The sequence below is a fragment of the Phyllobates terribilis genome, unplaced genomic scaffold (genome assembly GCF_046119375.1).
Source record: "Phyllobates terribilis strain yellow unplaced genomic scaffold, ASM4611937v1 Scaffold_8__6_contigs__length_399053987, whole genome shotgun sequence".
NCBI lineage: Eukaryota > Metazoa > Chordata > Amphibia > Anura > Dendrobatidae > Phyllobates > Phyllobates terribilis.
Genome location: NW_027362768.1, coordinates 348,841,557 through 348,860,778, shown reverse-complemented (window position 1 = coordinate 348,860,778; position 19,222 = coordinate 348,841,557). Strand labels below are relative to the sequence as shown.

General features: G+C 46.0%; 14 non-coding genes and 2 pseudogenes across 14 annotated transcripts; all 16 read right to left on the bottom strand.

Moving 5' to 3' along the window:
* Positions 1 to 188: 188 nt before the first annotated feature.
* LOC141159269 (U2 spliceosomal RNA) lies at positions 189 to 379 on the bottom strand. The gene has a single exon (XR_012249278.1). It is a non-coding gene; the product is annotated as a U2 spliceosomal RNA (small nuclear RNA).
* A 1,118-nt stretch (positions 380 to 1,497) lies between these two features.
* On the bottom strand, positions 1,498 to 1,688 carry LOC141159436 (U2 spliceosomal RNA). The gene has a single exon (XR_012249443.1). It is a non-coding gene; the product is annotated as a U2 spliceosomal RNA (small nuclear RNA).
* Positions 1,689 to 2,805: 1,117 nt separating this feature from the next.
* Positions 2,806 to 2,996, bottom strand: LOC141159268 (U2 spliceosomal RNA). The gene has a single exon (XR_012249277.1). It is a non-coding gene; the product is annotated as a U2 spliceosomal RNA (small nuclear RNA).
* A 1,117-nt stretch (positions 2,997 to 4,113) lies between these two features.
* LOC141159267 (U2 spliceosomal RNA) lies at positions 4,114 to 4,304 on the bottom strand. The gene has a single exon (XR_012249276.1). It is a non-coding gene; the product is annotated as a U2 spliceosomal RNA (small nuclear RNA).
* A 1,115-nt stretch (positions 4,305 to 5,419) lies between these two features.
* LOC141159265 (U2 spliceosomal RNA) lies at positions 5,420 to 5,610 on the bottom strand. Its single transcript, XR_012249275.1, has one exon. It is a non-coding gene; the product is annotated as a U2 spliceosomal RNA (small nuclear RNA).
* Positions 5,611 to 6,728: 1,118 nt separating this feature from the next.
* LOC141160208 (U2 spliceosomal RNA) lies at positions 6,729 to 6,911 on the bottom strand. The gene has a single exon (XR_012250164.1). It is a non-coding gene; the product is annotated as a U2 spliceosomal RNA (small nuclear RNA).
* A 794-nt stretch (positions 6,912 to 7,705) lies between these two features.
* On the bottom strand, positions 7,706 to 7,797 carry LOC141160454 (U2 spliceosomal RNA; annotated as a pseudogene).
* A 1,115-nt stretch (positions 7,798 to 8,912) lies between these two features.
* Positions 8,913 to 9,103, bottom strand: LOC141159945 (U2 spliceosomal RNA). The gene has a single exon (XR_012249938.1). It is a non-coding gene; the product is annotated as a U2 spliceosomal RNA (small nuclear RNA).
* A 1,123-nt stretch (positions 9,104 to 10,226) lies between these two features.
* On the bottom strand, positions 10,227 to 10,409 carry LOC141160207 (U2 spliceosomal RNA). Its single transcript, XR_012250163.1, has one exon. It is a non-coding gene; the product is annotated as a U2 spliceosomal RNA (small nuclear RNA).
* A 794-nt stretch (positions 10,410 to 11,203) lies between these two features.
* Positions 11,204 to 11,295, bottom strand: LOC141160452 (U2 spliceosomal RNA; annotated as a pseudogene).
* A 1,118-nt stretch (positions 11,296 to 12,413) lies between these two features.
* LOC141159770 (U2 spliceosomal RNA) lies at positions 12,414 to 12,604 on the bottom strand. The gene has a single exon (XR_012249768.1). It is a non-coding gene; the product is annotated as a U2 spliceosomal RNA (small nuclear RNA).
* Positions 12,605 to 13,719: 1,115 nt separating this feature from the next.
* Positions 13,720 to 13,910, bottom strand: LOC141159944 (U2 spliceosomal RNA). The gene has a single exon (XR_012249937.1). It is a non-coding gene; the product is annotated as a U2 spliceosomal RNA (small nuclear RNA).
* A 1,115-nt stretch (positions 13,911 to 15,025) lies between these two features.
* On the bottom strand, positions 15,026 to 15,216 carry LOC141159943 (U2 spliceosomal RNA). Its single transcript, XR_012249936.1, has one exon. It is a non-coding gene; the product is annotated as a U2 spliceosomal RNA (small nuclear RNA).
* Positions 15,217 to 16,336: 1,120 nt separating this feature from the next.
* On the bottom strand, positions 16,337 to 16,527 carry LOC141159264 (U2 spliceosomal RNA). The gene has a single exon (XR_012249274.1). It is a non-coding gene; the product is annotated as a U2 spliceosomal RNA (small nuclear RNA).
* A 1,117-nt stretch (positions 16,528 to 17,644) lies between these two features.
* On the bottom strand, positions 17,645 to 17,835 carry LOC141159398 (U2 spliceosomal RNA). Its single transcript, XR_012249405.1, has one exon. It is a non-coding gene; the product is annotated as a U2 spliceosomal RNA (small nuclear RNA).
* A 1,115-nt stretch (positions 17,836 to 18,950) lies between these two features.
* On the bottom strand, positions 18,951 to 19,141 carry LOC141159263 (U2 spliceosomal RNA). Its single transcript, XR_012249273.1, has one exon. It is a non-coding gene; the product is annotated as a U2 spliceosomal RNA (small nuclear RNA).
* Between the last annotated feature and the right edge of the window lie 81 nt (positions 19,142 to 19,222).

Sequence of the window (19,222 nt, the reverse complement as noted above, 5' to 3'; positions counted from 1 at the left end):
GCAATGCACAGTTGCTGAAGTTGAACCAAAATGAGCTTGTCATCTGGCTTCTGCAACTTTTAACATGAAAAATCCAATGAGGAGAAGAAAAGCAAAGCCAAAGAGTCCATCCCAAAATCCGACAAACAAGCCAAATGAACAAAAAGCATTGAATTCAATTCTTTCTGATTTTAGAAACTGCATTAAAGAAGGGGTGCACCGGTCCTGGAGATACTGCAATACCAGGTCAATGCGTGGAGTGGACAGAGCAAGCTCTTTTTCCATCTCCCTGTTCTAAAAATCCATTTAATATATGGTCCCCAGATAGGGGACGTATCAGATATTAAACTGATAAGAACAGATACTACACTTGATCTTAGCCAAAAGGCCGAGAAGCGATAACCAGAATTGGTTTCCGACTACGGTGCCACCCAAGGATTCTGAAAAGTCCATTTGTGGAGATGGCCACCTGGACTCCCGTTAAGAAGACATGCTGTCAACCTCTAGATCCCTCACATGCCTGCACTTTTCGGCTTGCTGCTGCTGCAATTCTCGCGTTTTAGATCTGCATAACTCCACCTCTTTTAGCACAGTACCCTCAACCCCCGGCTGTTCCCACCCGCCTCAACACCGTTGGAAGGGAGGAGAACCAATTAAGGCGGGGGGGGGGGTGGGGTGGAACGAGCAGCTGTCTACCCTTAGCAGGAGGGTTGCTGATTAATTACCTCTCCTGCTGCTGCTGCTGGCTGTCCAGCAGCAGAGTGAAGGTGGCTGCTGCTGTGCGCAGGTATATAAAGGCTCAGAGCCTATTATGACACGCGCAGCCAGCGTTCCATTGCCACATTCCGTCTACTGCAGGCGGGATACCTGGATGGCTGAATGTCACTGAGAAGCTCACAGAGACCGCCATAAGCAACAGTTTAAAAGAATGCCACAGACTAATCAACCAAACTTTTTGGGTTGGTTTCTCTTTTATAGTCTGCAGGCATTAAATGAAAGAAGTCAGTGTTCCAGCAGAGGGAGACAACGTTTCAGAAAAGGCATTGTAGCAAACCAAAAAAGAAATTTTAAGCGCAGCAGAGTAACCAGCTCACATACCTGTTAGCTCAGGTGAGTTTAAAAGGCTGCTGTTGATAACAAGGGCATTTGCTAAATAGATGGTGTGTGTGCAACAATATACTGAAAGGTCAATTATATTGTGCAGCTTATCTCACCACCTGTAGTTATTTAGGTGAAAGCTCCAAAATGCTTGCCTAATATGTCTGTTTATCCAAAAGGAAGTATAGAGGGAGAGCTAGATAGATAGCATTGCATTACATTACATGGCAATGCAATGCACAGTTGCTGAAGTTGAACCAAAATGAGCTTGTCATCTGGCTTCTGCAACTTTTAACATGAAAAATCCAATGAGGAGAAGAAAAGCAAAGCCAAAGAGTCCATCCCAAAATCCGACAAACAAGCCAAATGAACAAAAAGCATTGAATTCAATTCTTTCTGATTTTAGAAACTGCATTAAAGAAGGGGTGCACCGGTCCTGGAGATACTGCAATACCAGGTCAATGCGTGGAGTGGACAGAGCAAGCTCTTTTTCCATCTCCCTGTTCTAAAAATCCATTTAATATATAGTCCCCAGATAGGGGACGTATCAGATATTAAACTGATAAGAACAGATACTACACTTGATCTTAGCCAAAAGGCCGAGAAGCGATAACCAGAATTGGTTTCCGACTACGGTGCCACCCAAGGATTCTGAAAAGTCCATTTGTGGAGATGGCCACCTGGACTCCCGTTAAGAAGACATGCTGTCAACCTCTAGATCCCTCACATGCCTGCACTTTTCGGCTTGCTGCTGCTGCAATCCACGCGTTTTAGATCTGCATAACTCCACCTCTTTTAGCACAGTACCCTCAACCCCCGGCTGTTCCCACCCGCCTCAACACCGTTGGAAGGGAGGAGAACCAATTAAGGCGGGGGGGGGGGGTGGAACGAGCAGCTGTCTACCCTTAGCAGGAGGGTTGCTGATTAATTACCTCTCCTGCTGCTGCTGCTGCTGGCTGTCCAGCAGCAGACTGAAGGTGGCTGCTGCTGTGCGCAGGTATATAAAGGCTCAGAGCCTATTATGACACGCGCAGCCAGCGTTCCATTGCCACATTCCGTCTACTGCAGGCGGGATACCTGGATGGCTGAATGTCACTGAGAAGCTCACAGAGACCGCCATAAGCAACAGTTTAAAAGAATGCCACAGACTAATCAACCAAACTTTTTGGGTTGGTTTCTCTTTTATAGTCTGCAGGCATTAAATGAAAGAAGTCAGTGTTCCAGCAGAGGGAGACAACGTTTCAGAAAAGGCATTGTAGCAAACCAAAAAAGAAATTTTAAGCGCAGCAGAGTAACCAGCTCACATACCTGTTAGCTCAGGTGAGTTTAAAAGGCTGCTGTTGATAACAAGGGCATTTGCTAAATAGATGGTGTGTGTGCAACAATATACTGAAAGGTCAATTATATTGTGCAGCTTATCTCACCACCTGTAGATATTTAGGTGAAAGCTCCAAAATGCTTGCCTAATATGTCTGTTTATCCAAAAGGAAGTATAGAGGGAGAGCTAGATAGATAGCATTGCATTACATTACATGGCAATGCAATGCACAGTTGCTGAAGTTGAACCAAAATGAGCTTGTCATCTGGCTTCTGCAACTTTTAACATGAAAAATCCAATGAGGAGAAGAAAAGCAAAGCCAAAGAGTCCATCCCAAAATCCGACAAACAAGTAAAATGAACAAAAAGCATTGAATTCAATTCTTTCTGATTTTAGAAACTGCATTAAAGAAGGGGTGCACCGGTCCTGGAGATACTGCAATACCAGGTCAATGCGTGGAGTGGACAGAGCAAGCTCTTTTTCCATCTCCCTGTTCTAAAAATCCATTTAATATATGGTCCCCAGATAGGGGACGTATCAGATATTAAACTGATAAGAACAGATACTACACTTGATCTTAGCCAAAAGGCCGAGAAGCGATAACCAGAATTGGTTTCCGACTACGGTGCCACCCAAGGATTCTGAAAAGTCCATTTGTGGAGATGGCCACCTGGACTCCCGTTAAGAAGACATGCTGTCAAACTCTAGATCCCTCACATGCCTGCACTTTTCGGCTTGCTGCTGCTGCAATCCACGCGTTTTACATCTGCATAACTCCACCTCTTTTAGCACAGTACCCTCAACCCCCGGCTGTTCCCACCCGCCTCAACACCGTTGGAAGGGAGGAGAACCAATTAAGGCGGGGGGGGGGGGTGGAACGAGCAGCTGTCTACCCTTAGCAGGAGGGTTGCTGATTAATTACCTCTCCTGCTGCTGCTGCTGCTGGCTGTCCAGCAGCAGACTGAAGGTGGCTGCTGCTGTGCGCAGGTATATAAAGGCTCAGAGCCTATTATGACACGCGCAGCCAGCGTTCCATTGCCACATTCCGTCTACTGCAGGCGGGATACCTGGATGGCTGAATGTCACTGAGAAGCTCACAGAGACCGCCATAAGCAACAGTTTAAAAGAATGCCACAGACTAATCAACCAAACTTTTTGGGTTGGTTTCTCTTTTATAGTCTGCAGGCATTAAATGAAAGAAGTCAGTGTTCCAGCAGAGGGAGACAACGTTTCAGAAAAGGCATTGTAGCAAACCAAAAAAGAAATTTTAAGCGCAGCAGAGTAACCAGCTCACATACCTGTTAGCTCAGGTGAGTTTAAAAGGCTGCTGTTGATAACAAGGGCATTTGCTAAATAGATGGTGTGTGTGCAACAATATACTGAAAGGTCAATTATATTGTGCAGCTTATCTCACCACCTGTAGATATTTAGGTGAAAGCTCCAAAATGCTTGCCTAATATGTCTGTTTATCCAAAAGGAAGTATAGAGGGAGAGCTAGATAGATAGCATTGCATTACATTACATGGCAATGCAATGCACAGTTGCTGAAGTTGAACCAAAATGAGCTTGTCATCTGGCTTCTGCAACTTTTAACATGAAAAATCCAATGAGGAGAAGAAAAGCAAAGCCAATGAGTCCATCCCAAAATCCGACAAACAAGCCAAATGAACAAAAAGCATTGAATTCAATTCTTTCTGATTTTAGAAACTGCATTAAAGAAGGGGTGCACCGGTCCTGGAGATACTGCAATACCAGGTCAATGCGTGGAGTGGACAGAGCAAGCTCTTTTTCCATCTCCCTGTTCTAAAAATCCATTTAATATATGGTCCCCAGATAGGGGACGTATCAGATATTAAACTGATAAGAACAGATACTACACTTGATCTTAGCCAAAAGGCCGAGAAGCGATAACCAGAATTGGTTTCCGACTACGGTGCCACCCAAGGATTCTGAAAAGTCCATTTGTGGAGATGGCCACCTGGACTCCCGTTAAGAAGACATGCCGTCAACCTCTAGATCCCTCACATGCCTGCACTTTTCGGCTTGCTGCTGCTGCAATCCACGCGTTTTAGATCTGCATAACTCCACCTCTTTTAGCACAGTACCCTCAACCCCCGGCTGTTCCCACCCGCCTCAACACCGTTGGAAGGGAGGAGAACCAATTAAGGCGGGGGGGGGGTGGAACGAGCAGCTGTCTACCCTTAGCAGGAGGGTTGCTGATTAATTACCTCTCCTGCTGCTGCTGCTGCTGGCTGTCCAGCAGCAGACTGAAGGTGGCTGCTGCTGTGCGCAGGTATATAAAGGCTCAGAGCCTATTATGACACGCGCAGCCAGCGTTCCATTGCCACATTCCGTCTACTGCAGGCGGGATACCTGGATGGCTGAATGTCACTGAGAAGCTCACAGAGACCTCCATAAGCAACAGTTTAAAAGAATGCCACAGACTAATAAACCAAACTTTTTGGGTTGGTTTCTCTTTTATAGTCTGAAGGCATTAAATGAAAGAAGTCAGTGTTCCAGCAGAGGGAGACAACGTTTCAGAAAAGGCATTGTAGCAAACCAAAAAAGAAATTTTAAGCGCAGCAGAGTAACCAGCGCACATACCTGTTAGCTCAGGTGAGTTTAAAAGGCTGCTGTTGATAACAAGGGCATTTGCTAAATAGATGGTGTGTGTGCAACAATATACTGAAAGGTCAATTATATTGTGCAGCTTATCTCACCACCTGTAGTTATTTAGGTGAAAGCTCCAAAATGCTTGCCTAATATGTCTGTTTATCCAAAAGGAAGTATAGAGGGAGAGCTAGATAGATAGCATTGCATTACATTACATGGCAATGCAATGCACAGTTGCTGAAGTTGAACCAAAATGAGCTTGTCATCTGGCTTCTGCAACTTTTAACATGAAAAATCCAATGAGGAGAAGAAAAGCAAAGCCAAAGAGTCCATCCCAAAATCCGACAAACCAGCCAAATGAACAAAAAGCATTGAATTCAATTCTTTCTGATTTTAGAAACTGCATTAAAGAAGGGGTGCACCGGTCCTGGAGATACTGCAATACCAGGTCAATGCGTGGAGTGGACAGAGCAAGCTCTTTTTCCATCTCCCTGTTCTAAAAATCCATTTAATATATGGTCCCCAGATAGGGGACGTATCAGATATTAAACTGATAAGAACAGATACTACACTTGATCTTAGCCAAAAGGCCGAGAAGCGATAACCAGAATTGGTTTCCGACTACGGTGCCACCCAAGGATTCTGAAAAGTCCATTTGTGGAGATGGCCACCTGGACTCCCGTTAAGAAGACATGCTGTCAACCTCTAGATCCCTCACATGCCTGCACTTTTCGGCTTGCTGCTGCTGCAATCCACGCGTTTTAGATCTGCATAACTCCACCTCTTTTAGCACAGTACCCTCAACCCCCGGCTGTTCCCACCCGCCTCAACACCGTTGGAAGGGAGGAGAACCAATTAAGGCGGGGGGGGGGGGGTGGAACGAGCAGCTGTCTACCCTTAGCAGGAGGGTTGCTGATTAATTACCTCTCCTGCTGCTGCTGCTGCTGGCTGTCCAGCAGCAGACTGAAGGTGGCTGCTGCTGTGCGCAGGTATATAAAGGCTCAGAGCCTATTATGACACGCGCAGCCAGCGTTCCATTGCCACATTCCGTCTACTGCAGGCGGGATACCTGGATGGCTGAATGTCACTGAGAAGCTCACAGAGACCGCCATAAGCAACAGTTTAAAAGAATGCCACAGACTAATCAACCAAACTTTTTGGGTTGGTTTCTCTTTTATAGTCTGCAGGCATTAAATGAAAGAAGTCAGTGTTCCAGCAGAGGGAGACAACGTTTCAGAAAAGGCATTGTAGCAAACCAAAAAAGAAATTTTAAGCGCAGCAGAGTAACCAGCTCACATACCTGTTAGCTCAGGTGAGTTTAAAAGGCTGCTGTTGATAACAAGGGCATTTGCTAAATAGATTGTGTGTGTGCAACAATATACTGAAAGGTCAATTATATTGTGCAGCTTATCTCACCACCTGTAGTTATTTAGGTGAAAGCTCCAAAATGCTTGCCTAATATGTCTGTTTATCCAAAAGGAAGTATAGAGGGAGAGCTAGATAGATAGCATTGCATTACATTACATGGCAATGCAATGCACAGTTGCTGAAGTTGAACCAAAATGAGCTTGTCATCTGGCTTCTGCAACTTTTAACATGAAAAATCCAATGAGGAGAAGAAAAGCAAAGCCAAAGAGTCCATCCCAAAATCCGACAAACAAGCCAAATGAACAAAAAGCATTGAATTCAATTCTTTCTGATTTTAGAAACTGCATTAAAGAAGGGGTGCACCGGTCCTGGAGATACTGCAATACCAGGTCAATGCGTGGAGTGGACAGAGCAAGCTCTTTTTCCATCTCCCTGTTCTAAAAATCCATTTAATATATGGTCCCCAGATAGGGGACGTATCAGATATTAAACTGATAAGAACAGATTTTTTTTTTTTTTTTTTCGAAAGCCCGAATTCGTGTACAAAACCCGAGTGCGCTTAAAAAAGTGACAAGTGCCACAAAAAAAGTGCACTAGGATGCTGGTCTTCTTGAAACCCTCTCCAAAAGGAGAAGGGTCCCCCAAACCATTCCCCGTCCCTCCGAGCCAAAAGGCCACAGCGAGGAACAGGGACAAAAAGCCACCTCCAGCCGAAGCCAGAGGCGACCCAATCTTACCCCCAGCACCTGCCCGAGTTCTCACCCGAGCAAGGCACTGGGAGCCAAAGACTGTGCTCCCCTCCCGGAAGAGGGGAGCCAACAACGCTCTCCTCCCAAAAGAGGAGAGCCAGGGGGGTTCAGGGGGGAGCGGAACCCGATGGCCACACACTCCCCCCCTAGACCTGCCAAGAGAGGAACCCGTAAGGGAACCGCATCCCGACAAAATCCTAGTAGGACGTGACACACGTGAATAAGTGGACACACAGTGACAAAGAAATTAAATAAATAGTGAAGGTTTCACAGTATAATACTGCCCGGACCTTCGACCGGGAATTGAAAAATTCCCCATCCTAAGGCCAGAAGGCCCGGAATAAGGGTGTGTGCGAAGAAAGAAAATTTGAAGTGCTTGTGCAAATGTGCCATAAACTCAAGTGGGGTTCCCAATCCCATTGAGTTAAGGCACCCCAGGGTCACCACTCCTGGGGCACTTCACACTTCGGGCTTTCGATCTTCCCCGGCCCAATGGCGTCGATCCTGGGGGGCCATGCTTTCCACCAGATGACTATATTAGCCACCTGGCGTACTAACAAGCGCCTAAACCCCAGTGTGCATAATGTATCAATCTACTAGGGCGGCCAACATCCAAAACCGCCTTTTCGAAAGATACTACACTTGATCTTAGCCAAAAGGCCGAGAAGCGATAACCAGAATTGGTTTCCGACTACGGTGCCACCCAAGGATTCTGAAAAGTCCATTTGTGGAGATGGCCACCTGGACTCCCGTTAAGAAGACATGCTGTCAACCTCTAGATCCCTCACATGCCTGCACTTTTCGGCTTGCTGCTGCTGCAATCCACGCGTTTTAGATCTGCATAACTCCACCTCTTTTAGCACAGTACCCTCAACCCCCGGCTGTTCCCACCCGCCTCAACACCGTTGGAAGGGAGGAGAACCAATTAAGGCGGGGGGGGGGTGGAACGAGCAGCTGTCTACCCTTAGCAGGCGGGTTGCTGATTAATTACCTCTCCTGCTGCTGCTGCTGCTGGCTGTCCAGCAGCAGACTGAAGGTGGCTGCTGCTGTGCGCAGGTATATAAAGGCTCAGAGCCTATTATGACACGCGCAGCCAGCGTTCCATTGCCACATTCCGTCTACTGCAGGCGGGATACCTGGATGGCTGAATGTCACTGAGAAGCTCACAGAGACCGCCATAAGCAACAGTTTAAAAGAATGCCACAGACTAATCAACCAAACTTTTTGGGTTGGTTTCTCTTTTATAGTCTGCAGGCATTAAATGAAAGAAGTCAGTGTTCCAGCAGAGGGAGACAACATTTCAGAAAAGGCATTGTAGCAAACCAAAAAAGAAATTTTAAGCGCAGCAGAGTAACCAGCTCACATACCTGTTAGCTCAGGTGAGTTTAAAAGGCTGCTGTTGATAACAAGGGCATTTGCTAAATAGATGGTGTGTGTGCAACAATATACTGAAAGGTCAATTATATTGTGCAGCTTATCTCACCACCTGTAGTTATTTAGGTGAAAGCTCCAAAATGCTTGCCTAATATGTCTGTTTATCCAAAAGGAAGTATAGAGGGAGAGCTAGATAGATAGCATTGCATTACATTACATGGCAATGCAATGCACAGTTGCTGAAGTTGAACCAAAATGAGCTTGTCATCTGGCTTCTGCAACTTTTAACATGAAAAATCCAATGAGGAGAAGAAAAGCAAAGCCAAAGAGTCCATCCCAAAATCCGACAAACAAGCCAAATGAACAAAAAGCATTGAATTCAATTCTTTCTGATTTTAGAAACTGCATTAAAGAAGGGGTGCACCGGTCCTGGAGATACTGCAATACCAGGTCAATGCGTGGAGTGGACAGAGCAAGCTCTTTTTCCATCTCCCTGTTCTAAAAATCCATTTAATATATGGTGCCCAGATAGGGGACGTATCAGATATTAAACTGATAAGAACAGATACTACACTTGATCTTAGCCAAAAGGCCGAGAAGCGATAACCAGAATTGGTTTCCGACTACGGTGCCACCCAAGGATTCTGAAAAGTCCATTTGTGGAGATGGCCACCTGGACTCCCGTTAAGAAGACATGCTGTCAACCTCTAGATCCCTCACATGCCTGCACTTTTCGGCTTGCTGCTGCTGCAATCCACGCGTTTTAGATCTGCATAACTCCACCTCTTTTAGCACAGTACCCTCAACCCCCGGCTGTTCCCACCCGCCTCAACACCGTTGGAAGGGAGGAGAACCAATTAAGGCGGGGGGGGGGGGGGGGGGTGGAACGAGCAGCTGTCTACCCTTAGCAGGAGGGTTGCTGATTAATTACCTCTCCTGCTGCTGCTGCTGCTGGCTGTCCAGCAGCAGACTGAAGGTGGCTGCTGCTGTGCGCAGGTATATAAAGGCTCAGAGCCTATTATGACACGCGCAGCCAGCGTTCCATTGCCACATTCCGTCTACTGCAGGCGGGATACCTGGATGGCTGAATGTCACTGAGAAGCTCACAGAGACCGCCATAAGCAACAGTTTAAAAGAATGCCACAGACTAATCAACCAAACTTTTTGGGTTGGTTTCTCTTTTATAGTCTGCAGGCATTAAATGAAAGAAGTCAGTGTTCCAGCAGAGGGAGACAACGTTTCAGAAAAGGCATTGTAGCAAACCAAAAAAGAAATTTTAAGCGCAGCAGAGTAACCAGCTCACATACCTGTTAGCTCAGGTGAGTTTAAAAGGCTGCTGTTGATAACAAGGGCATTTGCTAAATAGATGGTGTGTGTGCAACAATATACTGAAAGGTCAATTATATTGTGCAGCTTATCTCACCACCTGTAGTTATTTAGGTGAAAGCTCCAAAATGCTTGCCTAATATGTCTGTTTATCCAAAAGGAAGTATAGAGGGAGAGCTAGATAGATAGCATTGCATTACATTACATGGCAATGCAATGCACAGTTGCTGAAGTTGAACCAAAATGAGCTTGTCATCTGGCTTCTGCAACTTTTAACATGAAAAATCCAATGAGGAGAAGAAAAGCAAAGCCAAAGAGTCCATCCCAAAATCCGACAAACAAGCCAAATGAACAAAAAGCATTGAATTCAATTCTTTCTGATTTTAGAAACTGCATTAAAGAAGGGGTGCACCGGTCCTGGAGATACTGCAATACCAGGTCAATGCGTGGAGTGGACAGAGCAAGCTCTTTTTCCATCTCCCTGTTCTAAAAATCCATTTAATATATGGTCCCCAGATAGGGGACGTATCAGATATTAAACTGATAAGAACAGATTTTTTTTTTTTTTTTTTCGAAAGCCCGAATTCGTGTACAAAACCCGAGTGCGCTTAAAAAAGTGACAAGTGCCACAAAAAAAGTGCACTAGGATGCTGGTCTTCTTGAAACCCTCTCCAAAAGGAGAAGGGTCCCCCAAACCATTCCCCGTCCCTCCGAGCCAAAAGGCCACAGCGAGGAACAGGGACAAAAAGCCACCTCCAGCCGAAGCCAGAGGCGACCCAATCTTACCCCCAGCACCTGCCCGAGTTCTCACCCGAGCAAGGCACTGGGAGCCAAAGACTGTGCTCCCCTCCCGGAAGAGGGGAGCCAACAACGCTCTCCTCCCAAAAGAGGAGAGCCAGGGGGGTTCAGGTGGGAGCGGAACCCGATGGCCACACACTCCCCCCCTAGACCTGCCAAGAGAGGAACCCGTAAGGGAACCGCATCCCGACAAAATCCTAGTAGGACGTGACACACGTGAATAAGTGGACACACAGTGACAAAGAAATTAAATAAATAGTGAAGGTTTCACAGTATAATACTGCCCGGACCTTCGACCGGGAATTGAAAAATTCCCCATCCTAAGGCCAGAAGGCCCGGAATAAGGGTGTGTGCGAAGAAAGAAAATTTGAAGTGCTTGTGCAAATGTGCCATAAACTCAAGTGGGGTTCCCAATCCCATTGAGTTAAGGCACCCCAGGGTCACCACTCCTGGGGCACTTCACACTTCGGGCTTTCGATCTTCCCCGGCCCAATGGCGTCGATCCTGGGGGGCCATGCTTTCCACCAGATGACTATATTAGCCACCTGGCGTACTAACAAGCGCCTAAACCCCAGTGTGCATAATGTATCAATCTACTAGGGCGGCCAACATCCAAAACCGCCTTTTCGAAAGATACTACACTTGATCTTAGCCAAAAGGCCGAGAAGCGATAACCAGAATTGGTTTCCGACTACGGTGCCACCCAAGGATTCTGAAAAGTCCATTTGTGGAGATGGCCACCTGGACTCCCGTTAAGAAGACATGCTGTCAACCTCTAGATCCCTCACATGCCTGCACTTTTCGGCTTGCTGCTGCTGCAATCCACGCGTTTTAGATCTGCATAACTCCACCTCTTTTAGCACAGTACCCTCAACCCCCGGCTGTTCCCACCCGCCTCAACACCGTTGGAAGGGAGGAGAACCAATTAAGGCGGGGGGGGGGGGGTGGAACGAGCAGCTGTCTACCCTTAGCAGGAGGGTTGCTGATTAATTACCTCTCCTGCTGCTGCTGCTGCTGGCTGTCCAGCAGCAGACTGAAGGTGGCTGCTGCTGTGCGCAGGTATATAAAGGCTCAGAGCCTATTATGACACGCGCAGCCAGCGTTCCATTGCCACATTCCGTCTACTGCAGGCGGGATACCTGGATGGCTGAATGTCACTGAGAAGCTCACAGAGACCGCCATAAGCAACAGTTTAAAAGAATGCCACAGACTAATCAACCAAACTTTTTGGGTTGGTTTCTCTTTTATAGTCTGCAGGCATTAAATGAAAGAAGTCAGTGTTCCAGCAGAGGGAGACAACGTTTCAGAAAAGGCATTGTAGCAAACCAAAAAAGAAATTTTAAGCGCAGCAGAGTAACCAGCTCACATACCTGTTAGCTCAGGTGAGTTTAAAAGGCTGCTGTTGATAACAAGGGCATTTGCTAAATAGATGGTGTGTGTGCAACAATATACTGAAAGGTCAATTATATTGTGCAGCTTATCTCACCACCTGTAGTTATTTAGGTGAAAGCTCCAAAATGCTTGCCTAATATGTCTGTTTATCCAAAAGGAAGTATAGAGGGAGAGCTAGATAGATAGCATTGCATTACATTACATGGCAATGCACTGCACAGTTGCTGAAGTTGAACCAAAATGAGCTTGTCATCTGGCTTCTGCAACTTTTAACATGAAAAATCCAATGAGGAGAAGAAAAGCAAAGCCAAAGAGTCCATCCCAAAATCCGACAAACAAGCCAAATGAACAAAAAGCATTGAATTCAATTCTTTCTGATTTTAGAAACTGCATTAAAGAAGGGGTGCACCGGTCCTGGAGATACTGCAATACCAGGTCAATGCGTGGAGTGGACAGAGCAAGCTCTTTTTCCATTTCCCTGTTCTAAAAATCCATTTAATATATGGTCCCCAGATAGGGGACGTATCAGATATTAAACTGATAAGAACAGATACTACACTTGATCTTAGCCAAAAGGCCGAGAAGCGATAACCAGAATTGGTTTCCGACTACGGTGCCACCCAAGGATTCTGAAAAGTCCATTTGTGGAGATGGCCACCTGGACTCCCGTTAAGAAGACATGCTGTCAACCTCTAGATCCCTCACATGCCTGCACTTTTCGGCTTGCTGCTGCTGCAATCCACGCGTTTTAGATCTGCATAACTCCACCTCTTTTAGCACAGTACCCTCAACCCCCGGCTGTTCCCACCCGCCTCAACACCGTTGGAAGGGAGGAGAACCAATTAAGGCGGGGGGGGGGTGGAACGAGCAGCTGTCTACCCTTAGCAGGCGGGTTGCTGATTAATTACCTCTCCTGCTGCTGCTGCTGCTGGCTGTCCAGCAGCAGACTGAAGGTGGCTGCTGCTGTGCGCAGGTATATAAAGGCTCAGAGCCTATTATGACACGCGCAGCCAGCGTTCCATTGCCACATTCCGTCTACTGCAGGCGGGATACCTGGATGGCTGAATGTCACTGAGAAGCTCACAGAGACCGCCATAAGCAACAGTTTAAAAGAATGCCACAGACTAATCAACCAAACTTTTTGGGTTGGTTTCTCTTTTATAGTCTGCAGGCATTAAATGAAAGAAGTCAGTGTTCCAGCAGAGGGAGACAACGTTTCAGAAAAGGCATTGTAGCAAACCAAAAAAGAAATTTTAAGCGCAGCAGAGTAACCAGCTCACATACCTGTTAGCTCAGGTGAGTTTAAAAGGCTGCTGTTGATAACAAGGGCATTTGCTAAATAGATGGTGTGTGTGCAACAATATACTGAAAGGTCAATTATATTGTGCAGCTTATCTCACCACCTGTAGTTATTTAGGTGAAAGCTCCAAAATGCTTGCCTAATATGTCTGTTTATCCAAAAGGAAGTATAGAGGGAGAGCTAGATAGATAGCATTGCATTACATTACATGGCAATGCAATGCACAGTTGCTGAAGTTGAACCAAAATGAGCTTGTCATCTGGCTTCTGCAACTTTTAACATGAAAAATCCAATGAGGAGAAGAAAAGCAAAGCCAAAGAGTCCATCCCAAAATCCGACAAACAAGCCAAATGAACAAAAAGCATTGAATTCAATTCTTTCTGATTTTAGAAACTGCATTAAAGAAGGGGTGCACCGGTCCTGGAGATACTGCAATACCAGGTCAATGCGTGGAGTGGACAGAGCAAGCTCTTTTTCCATCTCCCTGTTCTAAAAATCCATTTAATATATGGTGCCCAGATAGGGGACGTATCAGATATTAAACTGATAAGAACAGATACTACACTTGATCTTAGCCAAAAGGCCGAGAAGCGATAACCAGAATTGGTTTCCGACTACGGTGCCACCCAAGGATTCTGAAAAGTCCATTTGTGGAGATGGCCACCTGGACTCCCGTTAAGAAGACATGCTGTCAACCTCTAGATCCCTCACATGCCTGCACTTTTCGGCTTGCTGCTGCTGCAATCCACGCGTTTTAGATCTGCATAACTCCACCTCTTTTAGCACAGTACCCTCAACCCCCGGCTGTTCCCACCCGCCTCAACACCGTTGGAAGGGAGGAGAACCAATTAAGGCGGGGGGGGGGTGGAACGAGCAGCTGTCTACCCTTAGCAGGCGGGTTGCTGATTAATTACCTCTCCTGCTGCTGCTGCTGCTGGCTGTCCAGCAGCAGACTGAAGGTGGCTGCTGCTGTGCGCAGGTATATAAAGGCTCAGAGCCTATTATGACACGCGCAGCCAGCGTTCCATTGCCACATTCCGTCTACTGCAGGCGGGATACCTGGATGGCTGAATGTCACTGAGAAGCTCACAGAGACCGCCATAAGCAACAGTTTAAAAGAATGCCACAGACTAATCAACCAAACTTTTTGGGTTGGTTTCTCTTTTATAGTCTGCAGGCATTAAATGAAAGAAGTCAGTGTTCCAGCAGAGGGAGACAACGTTTCAGAAAAGGCATTGTAGCAAACCAAAAAAGAAATTTTAAGCGCAGCAGAGTAACCAGCTCACATACCTGTTAGCTCAGGTGAGTTTAAAAGGCTGCTGTTGATAACAAGGGCATTTGCTAAATAGATGGTGTGTGTGCAACAATATACTGAAAGGTCAATTATATTGTGCAGCTTATCTCACCACCTGTAGTTATTTAGGTGAAAGCTCCAAAATGCTTGCCTAATATGTCTGTTTATCCAAAAGGAAGTATAGAGGGAGAGCTAGATAGATAGCATTGCATTACATTACATGGCAATGCAATGCACAGTTGCTGAAGTTGAACCAAAATGAGCTTGTCATCTGGCTTCTGCAACTTTTAACATGAAAAATCCAATGAGGAGAAGAAAAGCAAAGCCAAAGAGTCCATCCCAAAATCCGACAAACAAGCCAAATGAACAAAAAGCATTGAATTCAATTCTTTCTGATTTTAGAAACTGCATTAAAGAAGGGGTGCACCGGTCCTGGAGATACTGCAATACCAGGTCAATGCGTGGAGTGGACAGAGCAAGCTCTTTTTCCATCTCCCTGTTCTAAAAATCCATTTAATATATGGTGCCCAGATAGGGGACGTATCAGATATTAAACTGATAAGAACAGATACTACACTTGATCTTAGCCAAAAGGCCGAGAAGCGATAACCAGAATTGGTTTCCGACTACGGTGCCACCCAAGGATTCTGAAAAGTCCATTTGTGGAGATGGCCACCTGGACTCCCGTTAAGAAGACATGCTGTCAACCTCTAGATCCCTCACATGCCTGCACTTTTCGGCTTGCTGCTGTTGCAATCCACGCGTTTTAGATCTGCATAACTCCACCTCTTTTAGCACAGTACCCTCAACCCCCGGCTGTTCCCACCCGCCTCAACACCGTTGGAAGGGAGGAGAACCAATTAAGGCGGGGGGGGGGGGGGGTGGAACGAGCAGCTGTCTACCCTTAGCAGGAGGGTTGCTGATTAATTACCTCTCCTGCTGCTGCTGCTGCTGGCTGTCCAGCAGCAGACTGAAGGTGGCTGCTGCTGTGCGCAGGTATATAAAGGCTCAGAGCCTATTATGACACGCGCAGCCAGCGTTCCATTGCCACATTCCGTCTACTGCAGGCGGGATACCTGGATGGCTGAATGTCACTGAGAAGCTCACAGAGACCGCCATAAGCAACAGTTTAAAAGAATGCCACAGACTAATCAACCAAACTTTTTGGGTTGGTTTCTCTTTTATAGTCTGCAGGCATTAAATGAAAGAAGTCAGTGTTCCAGCAGAGGGAGACAACGTTTCAGAAAAGGCATTGTAGCAAACCAAAAAAGAAATTTTAAGCGCAGCAGAGTAACCAGCTCACATACCTGTTAGCTCAGGTGAGTTTAAAAGGCTGCTGTTGATAACAAGGGCATTTGCTAAATAGATGGTGTGTGTGCAACAATATACTGAAAGGTCAATTATATTGTGCAGCTTATCTCACCACCTGTAGTTATTTAGGTGAAAGTTCCAAAATGCTTGCCTAATATGTCTGTTTATCCAAAAGGAAGTATAGAGGGAGAGCTAGATAGATAGCATTGCATTACATTACATGGCAATGCACTGCACAGTTGCTGAAGTTGAACCAAAATGAGCTTGTCATCTGGCTTCTGCAACTTTTAACATGAAAAATCCAATGAGGAGAAGAAAAGCAAAGCCAAAGAGTCCATCCCAAAATCCGACAAACAAGCCAAATGAACAAAAAGCATTGAATTCAATTCTTTCTGATTTTAGAAACTGCATTAAAGAAGGGGTGCACCGGTCCTGGAGATACTGCAATACCAGGTCAATGCGTGGAGTGGACAGAGCAAGCTCTTTTTCCATCTCCCTGTTCTAAAAATCCATTTAATATATGGTCCCCAGATAGGGGACGTATCAGATATTAAACTGATAAGAACAGATACTACACTTGATCTTAGCCAAAAGGCCGAGAAGCGATAACCAGAATTGGTTTCCGACTACGGTGCCACCCAAGGATTCTGAAAAGTCCATTTGTGGAGATGGCCACCTGGACTCCCGTTAAGAAGACATGCTGTCAACCTCTAGATCCCTCACATGCCTGCACTTTTCGGCTTGCTGCTGCTGCAATCCACGCGTTTTAGATCTGCATAACTCCACCTCTTTTAGCACAGTACCCTCAACCCCCGGCTGTTCCCACCCGCCTCAACACCGTTGGAAGGGAGGAGAACCAATTAAGGCGGGGGGGGGGGGTGGAACGAGCAGCTGTCTACCCTTAGCAGGCGGGTTGCTGATTAATTACCTCTCCTGCTGCTGCTGCTGCTGGCTGTCCAGCAGCAGACTGAAGGTGGCTGCTGCTGTGCGCAGGTATATAAAGGCTCAGAGCCTATTATGACACGCGCAGCCAGCGTTCCATTGCCACATTCCGTCTACTGCAGGCGGGATACCTGGATGGCTGAATGTCACTGAGAAGCTCACAGAGACCGCCATAAGCAACAGTTTAAAAGAATGCCACAGACTAATCAACCAAACTTTTTGGGTTGGTTTCTCTTTTATAGTCTGCAGGCATTAAATGAAAGAAGTCAGTGTTCCAGCAGAGGGAGACAACGTTTCAGAAAAGGCATTGTAGCAAACCAAAAAAGAAATTTTAAGCGCAGCAGAGTAACCAGCTCACATACCTGTTAGCTCAGGTGAGTTTAAAAGGCTGCTGTTGATAACAAGGGCATTTGCTAAATAGATGGTGTGTGTGCAACAATATACTGAAAGGTCAATTATATTGTGCAGCTTATCTCACCACCTGTAGTTATTTAGGTGAAAGCTCCAAAATGCTTGCCTAATATGTCTGTTTATCCAAAAGGAAGTATAGAGGGAGAGCTAGATAGATAGCATTGCATTACATTACATGGCAATGCAATGCACAGTTGCTGAAGTTGAACCAAAATGAGCTTGTCATCTGGCTTCTGCAACTTTTAACATGAAAAATCCAATGAGGAGAAGAAAAGCAAAGCCAAAGAGTCCATCCCAAAATCCGACAAACAAGCCAAATGAACAAAAAGCATTGAATTCAATTCTTTCTGATTTTAGAAACTGCATTAAAGAAGGGGTGCACCGGTCCTGGAGATACTGCAATACCAGGTCAATGCGTGGAGTGGACAGAGCAAGCTCTTTTTCCATCTCCCCGTTCTAAAAATCCATTTAATATATGGTCCCCAGATAGGGGACGTATCAGATATTAAACTGATAAGAACAGATACTACACTTGATCTTAGCCAAAAGGCCGAGAAGCGATAACCAGAATTGGTTTCCGACTACGGTGCCACCCAAGGATTCTGAAAAGTCCATTTGTGGAGATGGCCACCTGGACTCCCGTTAAGAAGACATGCTGTCAACCTCTAGATCCCTCACATGCCTGCACTTTTCGGCTTGCTGCTGCTGCAATCCACGCGTTTTAGATCTGCATAACTCCACCTCTTTTAGCACAGTACCCTCAACCCCCGGCTGTTCCCACCCGCCTCAACACCGTTGGAAGGGAGGAGAACCAATTAAGGCGGGGGGGGGGTGGAACGAGCAGCTGTCTACCCTTAGCAGGAGGGTTGCTGATTAATTACCTCTCCTGCTGCTGCTGCTGCTGGCTGTCCAGCAGCAGACTGAAGGTGGCTGCTGCTGTGCGCAGGTATATAAAGGCTCAGAGCCTATTATGACACGCGCAGCCTGCGTTCCATTGCCACATTCCGTCTACTGCAGGCGGGATACCTGGATGGCTGAATGTCACTGAGAAGCTCACAGAGACCGCCATAAGCAACAGTTTAAAAGAATGCCACAGACTAATCAACCAAACTTTTTGGGTTGGTTTCTCTTTTATAGTCTGCAGGCATTAAATGAAAGAAGTCAGTGTTCCAGCAGAGGGAGACAACGTTTCAGAAAAGGCATTGTAGCAAACCAAAAAAGAAATTTTAAGCGCAGCAGAGTAACCAGCTCACATACCTGTTAGCTCAGGTGAGTTTAAAAGGCTGCTGTTGATAACAAGGGCATTTGCTAAATAGATGGTGTGTGTGCAACAATATACTGAAAGGTCAATTATATTGTGCAGCTTATCTCACCACCTGTAGTTATTTAGGTGAAAGCTCCAAAATGTTTGCCTAATATGTCTGTTTATCCAAAAGGAAGTATAGAGGGAGAGCTAGATAGATAGCATTGCATTACATTACATGGCAATGCAATGCACAGTTGCTGAAGTTGAACCAAAATGAGCTTGTCATCTGGCTTCTGCAACTTTTAACATGAAAAATCCAATGAGGAGAAGAAAAGCAAAGCCAAAGAGTCCATCCCAAAATCCGACAAACAAGCCAAATGAACAAAAAGCATTGAATTCAATTCTTTCTGATTTTAGAAACTGCATTAAAGAAGGGGTGCACCGGTCCTGGAGATACTGCAATACCAGGTCAATGCGTGGAGTGGACAGAGCAAGCTCTTTTTCCATCTCCCTGTTCTAAAAATCCATTTAATATATGGTCCCCAGATAGGGGACGTATCAGATATTAAACTGATAAGAACAGATACTACACTTGATCTTAGCCAAAAGGCCGAGAAGCGATAACCAGAATTGGTTTCCGACTACGGTGCCACCCAAGGATTCTGAAAAGTCCATTTGTGGAGATGGCCACCTGGACTCCCGT